Source organism: Pteropus medius, unplaced genomic scaffold (assembly GCF_902729225.1).
Source record: "Pteropus medius unplaced genomic scaffold, Ma_sr-lr_union100, whole genome shotgun sequence".
Classification (NCBI taxonomy): domain Eukaryota; kingdom Metazoa; phylum Chordata; class Mammalia; order Chiroptera; family Pteropodidae; genus Pteropus; species Pteropus medius.
This window is the reverse complement of record NW_024344371.1, coordinates 6,381,584-6,404,259: the sequence shown is the minus strand read 5'-3', so window position 1 is coordinate 6,404,259 and position 22,676 is coordinate 6,381,584. Positions and strand designations below refer to the sequence as shown.

Below are 22,676 nucleotides of genomic sequence, written 5' to 3'. Positions count from 1 at the left end.
GGGCAAATATCTTTGAGAGCTAAGTTCAGGGAATTGTTTTTTAAAAAATTTAAAGCACAAACCATCAGGTCGGGGGGAAAGATGAATTTTATTAAATCAATATGAAGACTTTCTGTTTAATAAAGATCTCTTTAGACAAAGTTAATATACAGGAGACAAAGTGCAGAAGACATTTTGTAGCATGTAATAATTACAGAGGGTTAAAATATAACATAAAGAATTCCTACAAATCAACAAGGAACAGATAACAGCTATATTAGAAAAGCAGGCAAAGATCATGACTCAGCAATTTACATAAAAGAAAACCTCCAAGTCTAATGCACATGTTAAGAAATGTTAAATCATAAATAATCAACACAAATTTAAATTACAATGTGTTCACCCCAATAATTTTTAATAAATTTTTTTTAAACACAAGTAAAAAACAATTGAGGGTGCCTTTAAAACTAACTAAATAGATAGATAGATAGATAGATAAATTACAATGTGCTATTATTTCATAGTTAAAAGACCAACAAAACCAGAAAGCTGGATGGTAGGATTGTTGCTGATCATGAACCTGAGTATACATTCAATAGAGATTGCTGACATATTTTAGTCAAATATAGAGGATGAATATATAAGATATTCATCTTCTGAATTTCTGTTTCATAGTATGTATCCCAAAGGAACTACTGACATGCCCTACATACTTAGACAAATAATTGTACATTTTTATTTATGAAGATGTCACAGAAGCATCATTTCCATTTGTAGTTGGAAGATATAACTTTGATGTGCATCACAGGAAGACTGACAACATTGGGAGAGTTAAAATCTGGTGGAATAACATGGATAGATCTTAAAAACAGAGTGCTTAGTGAAAAAAAAAACAGAATAAAATATATAATTCTATATCATTTATATGAATTCAAAGTACCTAGGGAAAAAATACTCATTTAGCATAAACACATACAAACTAAACAAATAAGTAAAAATGAGAGTCCTGTATGCACCAGTGATGATAAGGTATCATTAACTAAGAAATGTAATAACTCAGAAAAATACAATCTAATAATCAACAAAGACAAGTCAGCAGGAGCCATTATTTCAGTTTATGATAAGTCTAGCACATACTAAGTGAATATATGGTTAATATATTTTTATATTAAAATTTAATTTGAAATTTCAAGAATAGGAGCAAAAATCAATAGAACCTGAACTTTGAAATTATTCTTATTGATCATTCTTATTAACATGAAATATGTCAATTTCTTTTGAGAGTTGATTAAGGGATAAGAGAGACCTTATCTTTTACTCCTGACTTTTTAAGTTATATAGAGAATCAACAAAGTCTTAGTCTTTTCCAGGGAATGCAAGTTTTAGATAATTTTTTTTTCCGCCTACAGCACCCGGTCTTCCTAGGTGGTCCCCTGTCCAAGTACTAACCAGGCCTGACCCTGCTTAGCTTCCGAGATTGGACGAGATGGGGCATGTTCAGGGTAACATGGCTGTAGACTGATACAATATTTTTTTAAGTAAAAAGTTCATTGCTGGTGAATGCAAAATAGTACAGTAACTATAGAAAATGGTTTAGAAGTTTTTGAGAAATGTAAACATAGTTTTAACCTTAAGATCCAGCATTTGTGCTCCTATTTATTAAAACAACAAAACAAAACAAAACAAAAAACAGGAAAGATTAAGACAAATTTAAAAGAAGTTAGTGTTCAATAGCCTAATTATACAGCAAACTAACCAAACAGAGGGTTTCTGTGAGTAAAAAAACCACTAATATCATCAGCCAGCCTCACAAAGATGAAGATTCAGGAAATTGGTTAGGTGACCACTTCCTTCTGGTGTTTTTTTCAAAATAATTTTCAAAAATATCATTAGGCTTTCAGTTTTAAGAATGACTCATCGTTGTAAGTCATTTTTTTTTTGCCATTATTATTACTTTTTAAATGGCCACTTGCACAGACATATGATTATTTTTGTTAGACCAGTAAAAGAAGGTTGACATGATTTAATGTATTAACTACTTCTTCAGTTAATGTTTGCTAAATAATAGAACTGCTTCTAATAATTACCTCTATCCTGCTTACGCCTTTTTTCTAACAAAAGAAATATTACTTATTTTCCATCCAGCTAGGGGAAGAAAAGAGCATAAAACAAGGTTCCATGATCATTCACAGCCTTAAAGATAAAATTCAAATGCCTTAGGATCGAGACATATAAGACCTTGAATGATGCAGCCAATGCTCGCCTACTTCTCGTCTAGGATTTCACACCCTGGAAACTTGATATTTTGGGTAACATAATACTTTGTTGTAGGGGCTGTTCTGTGCATTATACAATTTTATCAGCATCCTTGGCCTCTACCTATTAAATGCCAGTAGCAAACACCTGCCATCTCCCCACCCCTCGCCCCCTGTTCCAGTGTGACAACTAAAAATGTCCCTAGTTATTGCCAGATGTCCCCTGGTGGACATATCATACCCAGTCTGCTTCTAGGCTTATCTTTCATGATTACCCCTGTATTAGTTTTCTATTGCTGCCTTAAAAAATTACTGCAATAACATCTTAAAATCACATCAATTTACAATTTCACAGTTCTATAGGTTAGAAGTCTGGATTGTCTAGGCTGGTCTCTCTACCCATGGTTTCACGAGGACAAAAATAAGTCTTGGCTAGTTGGGCTCTTGTCAGGAGGTTCTGAAAAGAATTGGCTTTAATCTCATTCAAATTATTGGCTGAATTCAGTTCCTTGCATCTATAGAGTTGAGGTCCTCGTTTTCTTGATGGCCTTCAGCCAGGGTCATTTTCAGCTTCTAGAGGACATCTACATTCCCTAGCTGTTGTCTCTCTTCTTCAAAGCTATCAACAGCAGATCAGCTACTTCTCATATATCAAATCTCTCACTTTCCCTTCTGCCTCATTGCTTAGCTGCATCTCTCTGACTCTAGCTGAATAGATTCCCTGCTTTCAATGCTCAAGTGATTAGATTTGTCCAACCAAATATTCCAAGATAATGTCTCCATTTTCAGGAACATAATTACAACTACAAAGTCCCTTTAGGCAGCATCTAGATCAGTGCTTGATTGAAGAATCGAGGTACACAAATCTTGAGGGAACATCTTTAGAATACTGCCTTTCATAACACCCCCACCTTAAATACTAAGATCCAATCAATGAAATGACTTATGATTCTGCAAACATGTTTTCTCAAGCCTCTGAGTTGTCACAGCTCCTGACCCAATGCCCTATCTTTACTTGACTCATCCCTCAATGTGGTGTTCAGATATAGGCTCCAGAGAGGTTCCTGTGACGATACCATGAGGGGATGATTGTATGCACATCCAATCCTGCCCTCATCTGAATGGTAGCACTTATTACATTACACCGAACTTACCTACCCAATTAACACATAGCAAAAATTCAGTGAATGTTCAATTAACTAAAGACGACATCTATATGAGGATTCGCTAGAAATGCAGGGCATTTAAAGGAAGCATTAAAAATAAAAAAAATTACTATGTACTTGGAAGATTATTTTAATATTTCTACTTACTATCAGATATTTTCAAGTACTATTTACCTTATCTAAAATCATTAACATATGTTTTATTCTTATATGTGGGATCTGAAGAATCTAGTGCTATTTAGACTCTATCTGGATCTTAAGACTTAGGCCATTAGAAGTGAATAATCCTAGTATGGGCATTTTCTATTGATAAGTTAGATCTTGTATTTATTTTTGGGTGCCCTCTAATCATAAGGGTAATCTAATTGAAAGAAGCCTCCTCACTCTATCTGCTTTTAGTCTAACCTGAGACTGAAACTAAAGGTACTATTGTCTTGTAAGTATATTCCAACTCTGCTCATTGTTTTGTTTGTGTATAAAACTATAGTAGTGGAACAGATCAAAGCATGTATGCCTCCTGGAGACTTGCCCTTAACAGGATCCATTTTTTAAAATTTTTCTGAATTTAATATGTAGAAACAAGACAACAAAAAGCTATTTCTTGTTTTTTTCCTTTCCTTTCTTCTCTAAAAATTTCATTCTAAAAGCCATTAAGTAGGTCTAAGGGTGAAGGGTCAGGGCTGTGGTAGCCCAGCTTAGGGTGTCTAGATAGAGTGGAGGGATGCCCAGAAGGTGCAAATTATGGTGTAGTGTCAGACCCCAATCAAAGTGGGGCAGATATCCATTCAGGAGTAGGGCTGAGCCCAAGATGTTGGTGCCATCTACACTAATATACAAATACAAATCAGGTATAAAATAATTGTGTTGAAATAAATAACTCATATAAAGGCAACATACAAGTTTAGTAACCTGAAATAGAGAGCAAAGCAGTCTCATTTGCCTGATAATTGAAAAAGATTTATAGATATTCCAAAGTTATGAGTCCTCCTAGGTCAAAATGCCTAAACAGTTTTCTCACCCTCCCTGGTGGCTATTTGCCTGACAAAACACTTAGCCAGAGGGTGGGTCTGAAGGAATTGCAACCATCGTACTACCCTGAAGAGAACTCTGATTCTAGGTATCATAAGACCCATTTGACATGAAGAGATGGTGCCAACCATGCAGTCAAGTGTTAACATGATACCTGATTATTCCAACGTAATATCCTGCCATAAAATAGAGGAAAAGGGAGCCAGTGTGTCTATCCTAGAGAATTTAGCAACACATGATTTATATGTCTTGAGGTATATTTAATCTCCTAACATTTTCTGACCATATCTCGGAATTTAAATCATTCAAAGAAAGTCTTTATGACTATATCTCAGTATCACTCAAGGAGCCTGTCATGCCTTTTCTTGAGTTTTACTCTGAAAACAAAAACATCTCTTGAATAATTAAACATTTTGATGCACAAAAAATTAGGAAATAAGCAATGAACCTTTATTGTAGCTGAAACCAAGCCACCATTCTTCTGAAATTGGCCCAAAATACTAAGCAAGCATTGTAAAATGACTTTATTGTTTATCTTTATGACTTTATGCATCTATCCATTCGTGTGCTTCCCAAAGTATCTGAATAATGCTAATGAAATAGAAGATTTTCAATAAGTGGTTGTTATATTAATTTAAGAAAATTGAACTCAAGCCTTATATTTTTTAATTTTCTTGTGGAAGTCCTGCTATTTAGCTTATAAGAGGAAAAAGTAGTCTGTATCTTGTGAAGAGGATACTAATATTATTTGTACCTCAAACTTCATCTTAGAAAAATACAGCCAGAATTGGAACATTCCTCCTGTAATAAATCATATTTTATATATAAATTTCCACAGATCAACTTTCCCTTATTAATTTTTATTCTTCTATCTATTATTAGATTAACACTGATATGAAGATATCTTCAGAAATCGTACTGTACAAACTAGAGCTTTTGCCTTATTTGAAAGCCAGATTGACTTGGTAAATAACAACATGCATATAAAAAACGATTTATGCATCTGAAGAAAATAAAAACTTAGATATTTTAATATCTCAACAGGATTTTTAAATGTAGCAATTTTTGCTGTGCATTATCAGTCAATAGGAACAACAGCAGATTCTGGAAGTGAATTCTACAGAATGGTATGACAATTACTGTTATATATCTCAGCAATCTTCTAATAAATAATATGAGTCTTGTTTGCATTTATCAGAGTGATCCTTAAGCAAATACCCATGTGAGAAAGAAACCTTGCATATTTATAAGAATAAATTTACATATAACTACACATAAAATATTCCGTTCCTTTGTAAAATACTTCTTTATAATTTCCATTAAAATCATCATGTAATTATACCAGAGATACAAACCTAACAAAAATTATGCCAAGCATTATTAGAGGGAGTGCTTTTCAATTGCAAGGGCATCTGTTCTGTGAGAAATTTTTGGTTTCAATTTCTGTTACATTAAAAAAGAGAGAGATAAAATAAAATAAAGACTTTGTCCCTTGTGAAGAACTATGTTCAAAGGTCACCCATCACAATCATTTTTAAATTGTGATGAAAGTAATTATAAAAAACTATTAAATTATATATATATATTATAAACAATAAATAGATCTATACAGAAAGAGGTAGGTTCTATTATAACCCAAGGACTATATCACATATAACAATGTTGATGGTTCAACAAATACTCAGTCTTTCACTCAGAAAGCCTTTTCACTGAGTGTTCCTATGTTTCAGCACCCATGCTGGGTACTAGGGATATGGAGATGAATGCCTGAATGCCATAGACTCCACTTCAAGAAAATTACATGGTAAGACTGAAAAGTAAATAAACAATTGATTCACAATATAGGGTACTTAACCCAGTGACAACGAAGTGAAGACTGAGTCTTGAAGGACTATTTAGAAAGGTCAAAAAAAAATAGAGAACATTCTAGGCAGAGGGGAAAAATATGTTAGAAGGTGGCTATGGAGTATAGAATGTTATCAGGGAACTACAGACAGTTGAGTATGTCTAGAGCTTGAGGTCAACAGGGAAGAGATACAAAAAATAAAGATTGAAAAACAAATTTAAATGTCATTGCAAAGAGTTTGGCTCTTATTTTGAAGGATCTTGGAGCAGCACTAATGTATTTTAAGCGAATTGGTTATCGTATCACAATTTATATTTTAGAAAAATCGTTCTTCTGAGCAGCGGTCTTAATTGTGGTACCTGGACTGTCAAAATCAACATCTCCTAGAAATTTCTTAAAAAGCAAATTCTCTAGCTCCACCACAGACCTACTATGGACCCAACAATCCAAGTTTTAGAAAATGCTTCTGGTGTTTCTGACGCCCACTGTAGTCTGAAAACCACAGTTACAGGGAATGGAATGATGAGGGCTGTTTCAACAGAAATATTTTAAGCTACCAGATATTAAAAACTTGATCAAATTTATTTATGTTCAACAAGAATTCCCAGGAAAGGCAGTCCAAGGATGGCACAGTGCCAAACAATGCCCTCAAGAACACAAGCTCCTTATATCTTTCTACCACATCATTATCAGGATGTAACTTTTGTTCTTAGGGTTACGCACTGGTTCTTCTACCTCCAGGCTGCCTTCTCCACAAAAAGGAAGCCGACCGAGACAGGGCAAGAGCAAAAAGTTTGCCCTCTTGTACTTTGTTTTTATTTTATGGAGGAATGAAACAAAAATAGAGGCCTCTTCAAGCACTTCTGTCTATATCATGTTGGTAAGAACAATCTCAAATGCCTCCTCAGCCACCAAGTTGCAAGTTTGGTCAAATAGAATGACTGTCCAGTTAGTGAGCTCTCCTATAAAACGTTTTCATTACAGGGTACGTATTTTTCTCAGCTAAATATCTCCATGAAGTACATAAATTTTAAGTTCTCTTTTGTAGTAAGAGGAAAACAAAACTTGAATAGTGAAGCCCCAGTCTCCTTGCTTGATTCTTCATAATTCTCAAATATTACTCACCTATTAATGTCAAGATTCTCTGTTCAGATCCCTATGAAGGCACATTACAGATCCTGTATATGTATATGACATTTCACTGGAACAGCATAGACTGTATGAATTAATCTCAGAAACTGAAATGATAACACAGAATTACTTTAACATTTTAGCAACTCTTTGATTTACCTAATGTGGAAATTCTCCCATTGTGTAACTTTTGGGGCTCACTGAAATTAGAAATTTTCTCTAGATCAAGGCTGGATGTCCTACTTTTGTCCTGAGGGTTGACAAATGCACACAAATATAAACACTTGAATCAATATTCTTTCTTCACTTGCTTCTCTGTAGCCTTTTGCATGACCTTCAGTATTGGTTTCAAGTATGAGTCAAGTACAATTATCTTCATTTATTAGCTAAAGAAGCTGTTGTGATGAAAATGAAATCATTTACTCTTATAATCTGACATTTGTAAACTGCTAAGCGATTTGCATATTGGTGTGACGCAAGATTCCCAACTCTTTCCACATTGCTCCTAAAGTATATTATGAGCAATAAGAATTTAAGTTGCTTACTCTTAGTTGAGGGCTGCCAGGAAGAAAGTCTCAAAGTCTTCTGGGTCTATCCTACATCTATCATGGGCTATGATGATGAGTGGTCCTGGCTTAGGAATTAGGAACAAAGGAGATAGGAGGCTCTAAGTAAACACTACTTAATTAAGAAAACAAGCAGCATCATGAATAGTCTCTGCCCAATTAATGCAAATACCTTAAGAAATATGTTGTCCTGGACAAAATTCAAAAGCATTTGGGAGACTAAAACCTTACATGTTATAATTATACACATACACTGACAGGAGAGATGAACATAAACAACAGCACTAACTATTGCTCTTTAATTAAAATAAAGAGAATTTTAAAACTTCATATCACTGAGCAAAAGGCAAGAGTACCAACTTTAATTTCAAAATCATTATCAATAGTGTATAACACATTGTCAAACAAACGAACTTCTCTTGCTGTGCAGTCTGCTCCTATTGGCATTTGGCAGTCTGAACACACAGTCATGTTATCTAACGCTCATATTTTCCAAACATAACAAAAGGAGAACAAAACTCTGCAGATTATTAGAAAATATTAGCAAGCATGAATATTAATGGCTCTATGTCAGTGGAGTTGGATAAGGGACAAACTCAAGACCTACTTCTTTAATCATAACTTTATAATTATATTTATATCCAATGAGATATACCTTAACTAGATATTACATTTAGTGGAAGATAGGAGGTTTTTTTTTTTTTTTAGATTATTTTACATGCCAATAAGTTAGAAAAGAAGAAAAAAGACAAAAGAAGAAAGGAGAAAATATTATGGTTTTTTATCTAATCAAATTTGAACATCGGCTATATATAGGAACCATCCAAAGTTGCTGATATTTGACCATCTTTGTCCTTCAAAAAGGATGATTTTTTTAATGGCTCAAGCTAATATTAGAGGCTTTCACATTTACTAGTTTACTAACACACATATATTACTATCTGTAGCTTTTGAACTTGGTCAAAGTGATATAATTTATATGTAGAAATGTCAGATTTAAATTATGGACTATTTCATCTAAAGCCCTCTTTGTTTTAACTTTTCATTTTAGCAGACTTCTCCCAAAGGAGCTAAACCTTGCCCAGGCAATCTCAGAAACAAAATGATGAGCTACTTACCTGTTCCATAGAGCACACTCCTTCCTAGCAGATAAAAGGGGCCTCTCATGCATGGTCAGATGCCAGTTAATATGCAACATTTTCTCTGACAAGTTAGAAATGATAATAGATTTCCTCTTAGCATTCAGGTAAGGCTGAAAGGGAAAAAAAAAAAAAAGATGTTTAAGCATTAGACAGAAAGCATCTCTTAGATGAGTTCAAAACCAAAAGAATTTAGGTGTCCAAATTCTTAGTCCAGAAGTTAAGACAATACTTTAAAGAAAGAAAAAAAAAAGAAAAGAAACTGAAATGTTGCTCTATACATACTACTTTTCATGAATTTAAATTGAGAATTACTATATGCTATTAAGCACTATTTTAAGCAGCAGGTTATACTCTCTGGTATGACAGAGGATATAGAAATACCAAGCAAAAGGGAGTAAGGAAAATGAAGCCACAAAAACTCGAGCGTTATTTGCCTGGTGTTGTTTTTCTGCTCATGGACACTAGTAGAAAACTCTTTCAGAAATCTGTGTGGTGCTGATATGAGAACTGGGGAGACATATGGATCCCCCTGGACCGGGCCACACTTGATAGTAATTAGTAAAGTTGTGTTATGTGAACATTTGAAACGATTCAATTTGACATTAAACTAATTGAAAAAAAAAGTTTTATTTGGCACTAATATTGACCCTTGTTGCTATTATTTAGCATTTATGCGGCATGTTCTTGTGTATTTCTCCACAGAATCTTTACACAGAGACAGCAGTCCTTTTTCTTCATTTACAGATTAAAATGTAAATGCTTTCTCTAAATCAAAAAGCCCAAGTCTTCTACCAAACCAGATATCGAATTTAGCATTTTCAGATTCAGCCATGTATTCAGTTTCCTAGTTTATTACCAAGCTAAAATGACTAGTTAACTTAACTCTACTCTTCTTAAATCTGTAACTCTTGAAGGCTATACATTTGTTTTGCTAACTATGCAATGCTTTTTCATTAGTCCATGTGTTTCTTTTTGCGCTTTGTGATTTATATATGAGGGAAACGGAAAAAGGTAAATTTTAGAACCGTGTTTCCCAAATATTGGTCAAACTTCCCCCTGTTTGACCAAACAGGTAGAGGGGTACCTGTTTCAGGTTTGCACTTACAATATTTGCTTCTATATGCTCCCAGATCCGGATAGTCCCTAACAAACCAATATTATACTTTATCCATGTGAAAAGTACATTCCCAACCTTTTTATCTTGAAATCTCTGAGAACTTTTTTGTCTTATAATTTTCTTCATTTTTCATATACATAAACTGCATTTTAATATTTCAAATCTGTTAAAGAAAATTCTTTGCTTTACCCTTTAGGTTGTAATATCAAAATCCAATTCGATTGTAATTCAATTGGTATGTGTTCTGTTTCTTGGTTTCTGTTTTATTTTGAAAGCTAGGTTTAATAATCTAGAATGGGAGTCCAGGGACCTGCTCTGAGGCTGGTATGTAGGATTCATTCTCATAGGACAGAGGCAGAAGTGTGAAGAAATCTCTAAAGAGCTCCTCATTTCCACCCTCTCGGTTTTATTCTGTATATTGTTTATAGCCAGAAAGAGAGCTTCGAAGACATTAAAGGAATTTCTCAGTCATGAAGAGGCAACCTCTATTTCAACAAAAGGGCTTTGGACTCTTGTCATTATCTCAACCAAAAATTGATCATCTCATTAAAAGAAACACCACAAACAAGAATTTTAATAAAACAAACAGATTCCCTAGTCCCTAGGGAACCTCTTCTTAATAGAGCAATGTGCAAAACAGCACAGTATAAATATCAGAACAACTTGTCCTTGACAATCATATAAATAGCATAGAGCACATAGTCTGAAAAGTAAAGTGTAGATAGCAATTTGGGGGAGCAAGACTAAAAGAGTAAACTCTGTTAACGACAGGATCCGGCAAGTTTTCCATTCTAATGGTAGCTAGCTATGTGCCTCACCAGAGATTTTACAATTTCTAAATGATTACCAGTAGATATTATTAAGAAAAATGTTTTCAATATGCCATCTCGAGTATACTAGAAGAATTTCAGTTAGCATCAGACTCATTTTTACTATACTTCCCCTTCCAAAATAATGTGAAGGAAATATTTAAAATATGCAAAAATGTATGAAGATATTACTAAGTACAATGACAGTTCAACAACATATTTAATGATGGATTTCAATTTCTTGTTAACCTAAACTGAATTGAATGGTTTATAGAATCTCCTTACAGTGGGCATATTTGTTTAATGATGCCTTAAAAATAAATACTGTAGCCTAACTAATGTGTCGTGAAAATGTGAAAATTTTAAGTACACTTCTTGGCCTCTTTCCCTAGAAGATAGAAAAAATATTTGAAACTCAATAGTTTTAATGTTTTGTGGTTAATGGTCTTTGACCTTAAAATATGACATATTATTTTACTGCTGAAGAGGAAATCACAGATGTAGAATTTATCAATTTACTGTATCTATCTGATTCATATTCTCATTTTGAGAAATGAAACATTATATTATGGTGTCAAAATGAAAGGAAATAAAAAGGCAGCCTTAAGAGCATTTGGATAACTTAGCTATAAGTTGCTACAGTCAAAGCTGCTAAGATTTAGTAATTTTTTTTAAGTTGGTAGATTTTTTTTTTTGCACTTTACTATCTTTCCTGGTTTCACATAAGTACATAAGTGAGAAAAAGAACTATCCATTACAGAACCTCTCAAAAATCATGTTTTGTTCATCTGCCAGACTTTTTCAGCAAATGTGTCTATGATGAATTTCTCTCTCCCCCATCCCTCGCTTTTATGCTATCTCTATTTGAGAAAATACAGTTGCAGGATTGGCCTTAAAGAGTTCTTTTTTTTTAAATTCACTGAGATATCTGGAAGGCCAAATGAAACATACTTATTACTACTTAAACTGTGTGGGCAGAGGAAAATTCAGAAGACAATGACATTATTAGGACCAAATATTAAATTTCCTTTTATTATTTTTTCTGCTCATTCTTTAGAGTAAGTGATTTATTTTCCAAATTTCTTTCATAGGCTTTCTTTTTTTTTGGAGGGGGGTGTATGTTGCTATATATTATAGTCTATGGAAATAAATAAGTAAGTTTCATAAACCCAGAAATTGTTCTTTTGGACTACAACTCCTCGTTCTTCCATTCTTTACACTCCATTACTCCAACTGGTCCTACTCTTCACCATCACTGGGACCTTCCACAAACTTTCCACATTGTCTTTGTTTAATAAAAGTCATCTCTACTGCCTCCCTTGCTACCAAGCCTGAAATCACCTTCATCTATTAATCCTTCTGCTGAAATCTAACTTATAAGACTGTATTCTTTCCCCTACCAAACCTTTCAAACCCAGCTCTACCTTAACACAACTCTCTTTTTTCTTGGTTACTGTATGGGGATCTAAGAAAACTACATAAATAAGATAATCCACAATATTTCAAATATATTCTCATGAACATCACTGGTCTTTTTAGTCACCTCCTCAAAACTATTGTTTCAGCTTTACCTAAGCAAATAAAGTAGTCTCCATATCTTTGTCTGATATATTTACCCGAATTCCCAGAGAGACTACAAAATCAAAATGATCCAAATAAACATACACCTCTCGAATAAAAGATACCCACCGTATTTCCTCTCACATTCTCATCTCTGGTGGTATCTTTACTATCCACAAGTTACTCAACAGAGTTATCTTAAGTTTCTCCCTCATCCACCATCCCCAAGATAATTAAAACTCTGGCTCTGCCTTTACATAAATTCAAAGAGACTAGCAACTAAAATACAAGACAGAAAAAACAATGAGCATGTCTAAGCTGGAAACCTTAGAGTTACCTCCCAACATCTCTTTCTTACTCAATTCCCAAACCTAGTCTGTCACCCAAGAATTCTTATTGAATTCATTTCAAAAATATATGTCCTAAATTTATCTCTTTATTTCATCTCTAACAACAATGCTTTAAAATAATGACTTTTTTATTTCTTGCCTAGAATATTGTGATAGACACTTAGCTCCTCTCCATGCCTCTAGAGTCTACTTTTTTCTCATCCTTTCTCCACGGTACCAGCACAATGTTTTTCTGTAACCTACCCACCTACATTTTTGGTGGCTTCCTATTTTCTAGAGCAGGGGTTTACAAGTTTTTTGACTGTGCATCCCATTAGTAAAAATGGTTGAGCAGGCACTCCAAATTTGGTACAGATACTTAGAAATAGTATACATGTACCACAAATATATACTTTATATGCTACAAAACATACTTTAAAAACAAAATTTTTTAAATGAGATAAAATAACAAATTTTCTTTCTGCACCCTAATAAGCTATCTGTCATCTCCCTTCAGATTCAAACATTCCACTTTGGAGACCGCTGGTGTAGCCTGGGGTTTTTCAAATACGGACTACTGACATTTTGGGCTGGAAAATCCTTTTTGTTGTGAGTGTTGTTCTGTTCATCATAGTTAGAAGCTATGTTTAAGAGCATCCCTGGCTTCTCACTAGATGCCAGCGACACACTACCCCCAAGATACTTGCCAAATGTCCCCTGAGGGACAAAATTGCCTCTGGTTAAGAACCATTGGCACAATGGATAAAATAGAAACAAGCCTAATTCATAAACCCATGTATGGGCTCAAGCTACCTATCCAGCTTTGTCTCATACTACACCCTCCATATCCTCCAATTATATACCCTCCTTTGTACATTTGTACACCTCTCTGCTTTTATTCATGTTATTACCTCCATGCAGAATCCACCCCTACCCCTCTTTCCTTGAACAAGAAATAACTCAAGTAACCGTCATTGCACTTGGGCTGCAGAACTTAATTAGCTGCTTGGGGGGCACTGATTGTTCTCTAGGTAAGATTTCAAATTGGGTCGAGACCGCATTTCAAAACCAAAACCAAACCAAACCAAACCAAACCAAACCAAACCAAACCAAACAAGCACCCACCAAACTGTGTTACAGGGAGGTAATATATTCACTTAAAATCTCAATAAACTATAAATATGTACAAATATTTTGCTTCTGAGAGGAAGAACACTAGAAAAAATGTTATTCTAATTAGAAAAAGAAAAAAAGTATTATTGTTATTAAAAGAGAAATGGGGAGTTGAAAGAACAAAGGAAATTTTTACTACCTCTCAGTTTTGCCTAGAGTTCACTAAAATCATGAGTTTTTTCATAAGTGAATGAAATGTTACTAAAGATATGAAACTAAAAATTAGAAATTAGTAATTAATTATATTCACTATATGCAAAGCAATGTGCTAAGATCTTCATATGAGCTATCTTATTTAATCTTCACAACATCCCTAAAGAAATGAAGATTTTTATTGCTTAGTTTTAATTGATAAGCCAATTAGGCTTTAAAAAGTTAAATGATTTAACTAACATCATTCAGCTGTTAAGAGATAGATCTTGCCTTCAAATCCAGGTTTATCTGAATTTAAAGTCCACGTTTGTAAACACTATGCCATGGGTTATGTAGATGATTAATAGGTAGATGACAGATAGATGATTAATAGATGGGTGGATAGGTGTAGATATATTATTAACTAATAGATTCATAGATACATAGAGAGATTAAAGGAGGGAAACACATTATGCAGTTTCATGTTCTGTTCCATCAAACCATTCAAAGCTATGATGAGAGAGGAGTGGTAAGCAAATGCTTATCTCCCAGCTACTATGAACATTCAGAAAAAAGAATAAAAGAAACACTTAAGATTTAAAATAAATTCCTAAAAATCATCTGCATGTGTTATATTTGGTTCATCAACAGGGAAAAAATAGACACATGCATTGAAAATGAAATATCTATGCTAAATGTCTTTGATATCCTGCCAGATTTACCCACAGAAGGTCTCGACTATAAACAAACAGCTACTTACACATGTATGACCCTGGAAGGAAGACTGAGTGGGCACAAAATGGTGTCTGTTTTATCCTGGATTTTTGCTTCATTTTGAGCTGTCAGATTTTCACCTCCTTTCACGGAAAAGAAAAACAAGAACTGTGAATCTGCTTTTAGCAGTGAAAGAAAGAGTCGCGTAACCATACCCCAGTAACTGACTTATTCCTTCACTAATGGAAAGAGTTTTCAAGGGTGAAATAGCATTTTGTGACGAAAATGGCATTGTGACAACTACCACTTCAATGAATACAGACACTTCCTGTACTTGGTTTTAATCACATTTCAATCAGATCCTAATATTTATTAACTATTCAGAAGACCTCCTAAATCTCGTGTGTTCTCTTTTTGTTTTTTCTTTCCTTTGAGAAGAATTATGTTTTCTTGAACTAAAGTGTTGGCTATCAGTTTATATAGTGTTGCATACAGAAACTTAGATTCTAATTTCCTGAAAAGCAAACCCCATGTCCTGTACTTCTCCAATATCTCTTCGTTCCCAAACCGAAAAATCACTAATTCAGTATTAGGAATGTATCAGATGGTCGATAAACATTGGTTAATTGATTACACTCACGATGAATTTTCCCCCAAATTAAGACTTAAATTTTTTAGTTATATAACACAATTATTTAAGACTAAATAACATCATATTATTTACCGTTGATAAGACAACATTGTCACTCACTAAAATAGACATAAAAGTTGATTGCCCCTACTATCTATTTTTGGCGAAAATGACTTGAACTATTAAAAAATTAACCATACTTTTGCAGATTACCCCTTAAATCCTGGCATTTTATTTTCAATAATCCTAGCTAGCTACCTACATTTTGAAGTATTCAATAACACTTTTAGAAATTAATTCATTGTGGAAAGTTCAGCAGGTCAATATATTACCCAAAATTGAGCATTCCATAATGTCTTTGTCATTTGTATTATTATTTATCTGTGTTAGCAACCTAGAAAGATCTGCTTGGAAAATCTTCTAGCCTCAGATCATCTTAATTTTGCTTAAAATTTTGGGGTCTAAGAACACCAATAGATTATGTTAGAACCCCCAATGATTTATTGTGATAATCTCATGAAATTCTCTATAAGCCACTCTGAAACCCACTTATAAATAGAGATGTGACTTTTGTATGTCTAAGGGATAATTTCCAAAAGTTTTCTAAGTTTTCCTAAAAGTATGACAAACTTTTAATTTACTCATCAAGTTTCCAAAGCCTATAAATTCACTCTCAAGCAGTGACTCAGAAGAGACTCCAAAAAAGTATCTTTAATGCAAATGCCCAATGTTTTCTTATGGTCACCTGGGCAACTCTGCTAGTAGTCATGACCTACACGTGTGTGCTGGCCACCTGGCCCCACCTCATTCCAGGCTTGGATTTCTGCTTTCATTTACATTACGTTTTCTCCTAGTCCTACCTTTTTACCTTGTTGTATTTCATTTTCATTTTGTTATATATCTAAACTGTTTCAAACCAATTGTGAAAGAAGTCAGGGTATAAACAAGCAAGACCTAGTGATATTACACATGGAGATACTTTGAGTCCTTCTGAGAAAAGGTGCAATTTAAAGTTCAAGATAATATTACAGGCAGGCTACATATAAATGAGTAGTATTTAGTACATACAAAAAACATGTTTGAAATCTGTGTTTTGGAATTCATACTACTTTTTTTTAATGAAAAGAATGCTATAGAAATAGCTTTTTTATATGAACAGTTGCCAGTTATCACACGACCTATTTAACCCATGATGTAACTTAAAGTTTATTTGCCCTGAAAAAATAATTTAAAAATATTGCTATAACAAATGTTATTAAATAAACCAAATTGAAAATGAGTCCTTATGTAATGTATTTGTTTTCTTATCTTTGGGTCAGGAACTGTACCTTACTTATTGTCACATTTCCACTGGGCAACACAGTGCATAGTGCTCAAGAAATGTTTACTGAGTGATGGGAAAGAGAATGAATAACTGTAAGCAGAGGGAAAAAAAGTAACTTAAATATTAAAAAAAGATTTCTGGGTATGGTCAAACTTTCAGAAAGCAGTGGTACATATTCCCTGTTTTGTCTAGATTTCCATTTCCTCAACACTGGAAATCTTATGCATTATTATACTAGATTAGTTTGTTTGGGTAGAGGAAGAGTGAAGGCTGAAGAGGAAAAAGGAAAGAGATTTTTTTTTAGGTAAGTATGCAAGATCTGGGGAAAGGGGGGAAAATAAGATATTTACAAGGATATATGTGCTCACATGATAAAAAGACTTCTTTAAATGAATAAATTCAATTTAGGAGTAAATTGTAAAGACAGAAGAGGGAGCATGTCGTTCGGATGATTCCTTTGAGAGAGAAAAGAGGCAACAGTTGTGAAGACTTTGATCATGTAATATCCCATATTGGTCACAAACAAATGATAGCATCATCACAGCAACACTTAGGTGAATAAATTTGTGTGAAGACTGCAAAATTAGAGAATGAATTTAGAATGCTCGCAAAGAGAGAGGAAGTTATGTCACATGACTATTTGAGTGCATTACATGTCAATGAGAATGTGTTCCTATCACCATATTTGGAATTATAGAAAAGGAAATTTTATTATCATTATCTGCTTTTCACTTCCACGAAGCGTTTTATATATATATAATATAAATTTTGCACATATAACTTATTCATATATGTAAAACATATGTTTTTCTCACATCAGCTCAAAATAGATCTGATTTGTTAAAAATACCTTTCATTTCATATTGATTTATTTGAAGACTTAAAATGGGACATTTTTACAGAGATTAACTTGGAACTTGTCAAAATGGTCTGAAGGTCAAGATTAGAAGGCTAGTAAATGTACAGGCTTTGAAATTAGCAGCTATCCTTGGATCCTGTCTTTCTATTTCTTTTGGCATTTCTCCTTCTCCCACCAAGTACACGCTTTTTAATTATGGCTATGCAAAAGACCTATTCAGAATTTTCAAATCTATGTTACTAAAGTCTATATTTGGCAATATTTATACATTTTAAAATAGAGGCACTAAATTATTTTCCTAAAATACACTGTTAGTGACAGAACTAGGGCTAGTAGTCTAAGCTGTCTAGAATCTTATTTAACACTTCTAAAATTACAAATAATTGATAAACTATCCTATATTAAATAAATGTTGGAATAATCTTTCCAAACAAGAAATAATTTTTAAATTGTTATTTTTAGTTATTTGCTTGCCCTAAGAAGTTAGCTACTTACAACATGAGTGTTTTGTTTCACATCCAATGCTGAAAGTTAAAAATATTTATAACTAAAGATATCTGAGTTAAAGAGATGAGCTCTCCACTTACTTTCAAGTTTTACTGTGAAAATTTTAACTCAAGCAATTATTGAGTATTTCTTTGTGTTGTAATTTAAGTCATCTAATATAATAAAAGATTAAGACAAATATAGAGAAAACAAAAATTTAAGAAAATATTCAAGCTTTTATATCGATATTATTTAATCCAGAGAAAAGATAAAAATATCATCCACTCCACAAACTATTGCTATGAGGACCATCCCAAGATACTATGCACCCTTTTTTGTTCCTTGCATACATATTCTCAGTTTTAAATTTCTTTACTTTTTAGTTCATTCAACTATATCAAGTTATTGAATCTTTTGATTTTTTCAAAGCATGCAATTTTTTTCTCGTTATAATATTATTTAATATTGTTGCACTAATTCTTCACACCTAACATGGGCTCCATAGCTCCTGTATTATGAATGGAGGTAAGGACCACATCAATGTTTTATTTGTGGTTTGGTAATAAAACAAAAGAATAGAGAACAGTAGCCAATTTCATGGATGATAGTAAGGTGGTAAGAGACTTGATGACTTCATTTGTGTTGCTAGTTAAGAACAATTATTTTTGGCAAAAGAGAAGGGAGAAAACATTTAAAGTAATACATTGCACAGATGAAAATAACAGATGATGTGTTTTCTTGAACAATTATATTAAATGGAAAGAAATAGAATGATGAGAAGCAATAAGTTCTATGTTCTAAACATCTCAGTTATACAACAACGTCTAAAGTCTCTAATGTAATGACGATACACTACTGAAGCTATCACTGATTTTGCTTTTAAAAATCAGCAATTTGCTATTACAATCATTTCAAGATACTTGAAAGGTGGTATCTGAATAGAAAGAATAGTATAGAGAAAAACTATGCATATAGGTCTTTGAGCAGTTAGAAAGATAAGATAGGATAAAAAATTGTTTAGGATAAATTTTGCCTAGAATATTAAGTTAATGTGATAGCATTTTGCAGCATATGCATGCTGAAGCATCTTATGCTTTATTCAGAGTACTTGTGAACTCCTTATTTTGGTTTATGTTTTCTCATTTCCTGTATCTCTTCTAAACAGAAAGAAGTGTCTATGTGGTCTACATCTTTATTCCTCAAGTACTCATTTGAAAAACATATCGAAAAGAGAGAAACATGGCAGAAAAATTACAATTATGTTTTATATATGAAGATAAGATTTTCACTATTTTTGCTTTCAGTTACAGAACCGCATATTAAGTATAGACTAAATGCAAATATATTTTAATGATTTATGAGTATTTTATTAAAAAGTGCTTGAGTTTAATATATAGAGTTTTATATAGAATTGTATGCAAGTGTATTTCTATATTCATATTCCATTTTTGAATTGTCTTCTATCATTCAAAAAAATATAAAATACTGAAAGATAAGAAGTAATAAAAATAATATGAATGTAGCAGTAAAGAAGTGTGGTTTTATTGCTCATTCAAGTGTACCCAGAAAAATTCTAGATGTGCTATTCCTTTTTTATTTATTCTCTTGCAACCCAGATATTTCGTAAATTCTAATTGTCTTAATCTATTGTCCATCTTTTCCTTGTTAGATAAGAAGTTAGCATTGGTTTCTAAAGCATATTTAAAAATTAGTTCATATAGTGTCATGTTGTGTTACAATGGTATCATATATTTCTTCAAATTATGTTGTAAATCATAACCATGGTCTGAATCATGGTATAAAGAAAAGCATAAAAGAATTAAGTGTTATTGGTAAAGCCAAATAAGAGAACAATTTGGTCATTACTAGAATAATTAAATTTGCCTCTGCCTTATGACCCAGAAAGTTCAAATTTGTGTGCATAAACAACATAGAGAAACAGCTACAGAGGTATACCAAGAATCATAGAGGGCAGTCATTGTAACCTTGTTTATAATCATTAAAAATTCCAAGCATCTAAGTGGACTATTATGTAATAGGTAAAATGAATGAACTTGTGTAGTATGTAATAATCTGGAAAAATCTTAATATTTACCAGTTTTTTGAGACATTATTGACATAATATTGAGTAAGTGTAAGGTGTGCAATGTAATGATTTGATACATCCATATACTGAAAAATGATTACCACAACAATGTTAGTTAACACGTCCTCACCTCTCATAATTATATTTTTTTTTGTGGTGAGAACATTTAAAGTCTACTAGCAATTTTCAAGTGTACTATATAGTATTGCTAACTACAGTTGCCATACTATATATTAGATCCCCAGAATTTACTCATTTTATGACTGGAAGTATGTATGTACTCTATGACCAACATCTCCCCATTTCCCATACCCCCAGCCCCTGGCAACCACCAATCTACTCTCTTGTTTCTATGAGTTCAGCTTTGTTAGAGTCACATAAAATCGAGATCGTATAGTATTTGTCTTTCTGTCTGATTTATTTCACTTAGCATAATACCCTCAAGATTCATCTATGTTCTTGTAAATGCCAAGATTTCCTTCTTTTTTATTCATTTATCCATTGATGAACACTTAGGTTGTTTTTATGTCTTGCTATTATGAATAATGCTGCAATGTACATGGGAATCAAGATATCTCTTTGATATAATTATTTCATTTCCTTTGGATATATAACCAGAAGTTGTTTCACTAAATTACATGGTGGTTCTATTTTTAATTTTTTTGAGGAACCTCTACATGTTTTCCATAGTGGCTTTAACAACTTACATTTTTCACACTTAAGCAGATTTTTCCTCTGCTATGTTATCTGAGATAGTAATACTAACTAATATTTACTGAATATTTACCATGTGACTGCTTTGCATGTATTAACTCATTTAGTGAACAACTCGATAAGGTAGTACTATTATTACTCCTTTTACAGATGAGGAAACTGATACATGAAGTTAAATTATTAAAAGTCACTATTGATTTAATCTCAGGCAAACTGGCTTAACTTACATTCTTAACCACTACTTCATATTGACATAGTAACCAACTGATCAGCCATTTTAGATTTATCCTTCAGTTTAAGGTCGAATCATATGAAATTCTCTATTTCCCTCACTTAACAAAATATGAGCATATAAATGGTGGGGGCTCCCACTTAAACTTACAGAAATAAGGAATGAATTCTTATTTAATGATATTATTCTCAGTTGCATGATATGTAAATCTAAGAACCCATATATTGGCTCCACTGTCTTTTCTCTCCAGAGAGAATTTCTAGCATGTCTAAGAGTTTCCTCTTAAATATTTTCATTTGGTGCTTCATCTAATTCCATTCCTCTTCACCATTCTGCTAAGAGTTTGGCTGCCATAGTGAGATGTCATTTGGCTTATTGCTGCAGTGTAATTTGATTCAGGTGCAACTTGATCCTGCCATCATTCAATAATCTCTTACAGCTCAAGAGCTAGGCCTTAATCATATACAGAAAAGAGCATTAGTATATTAGTTAGCATATCTCTTTATCATCCCGTTAGATCCTACCTGCTCCAAACTTGAGTCTGTGGCAAGGATGAAAGAGAAATTGGAGGGTGAGATGTTTCTCTTGTGGGCACAGCTAAGAAGTTACACAAGTATTTTGACTCATATCTCACTGAGCAGAACTTAGTTATGTGGCCATAACTAGCTGCAAAGGAGGCAGAAAAATGTGTTCTCAACTTGGAAAGCAATGCACCCTGCTAAATTTTATTTCTATTATAAAATATTAAAGGACTAAGAGTAAGTAAATGACTATCGGGGTATTATTAGCAATCTCAGCCACTATTTGAAACATGAATATACTCTCACCATTGATTAATCAAGCACATGCAAAGAGTCCAAAAGAAGTTTTCATCAGTCCTTTATTTCAGATTCAAGTGGCAGAGCCAAAAAGACTCCACAATGTTATATAGATTCATAGTAGAATTTCTCTGTTTAATTTAGCCTATTGCTCATCCATGGAGGGTGTAATAGTTAATCTTGGACTCTTGGGGTAGTCCATAAGTATACACTCCAGGATTTTTCTCTTGTTCTTTCCTTTTGGCTCTTTCCCTCACTCATAACACCTTGAACCCGTTGAATGCCTTCACTATCCGCTACCCAGTCTTCCATCTCTCCTTCTGTCTTGTTTATGGCATGACAAGGCTCTTGGTCCTTTTTTACTCTACTACCAGAAAGCAAATGGACTGCTCATATTTCGAAAGTGGAACAGACAAAAATGAAGCACTCATGATGATTTGGCCTTGGTACCCTAAAAGACAAGATCTTTTCACTTCATGAACTACCCTTTTACTAGCCCATTTAGAGTAAGTTTTTATGCTAAATGATTTCATGTCTTTCTCACAATCTTGACTTATTTCAAAAGACTCATTTCTATT

At 33.2% G+C, this 22,676-nt stretch overlaps 1 pseudogene; it reads right to left on the bottom strand.

Moving 5' to 3' along the window:
* Window positions 1-1,379: 1,379 nt before the first annotated feature.
* Window positions 1,380-1,498, bottom strand: LOC120608663 (uncharacterized; annotated as a pseudogene).
* Between the last annotated feature and the right edge of the window lie 21,178 nt (window positions 1,499-22,676).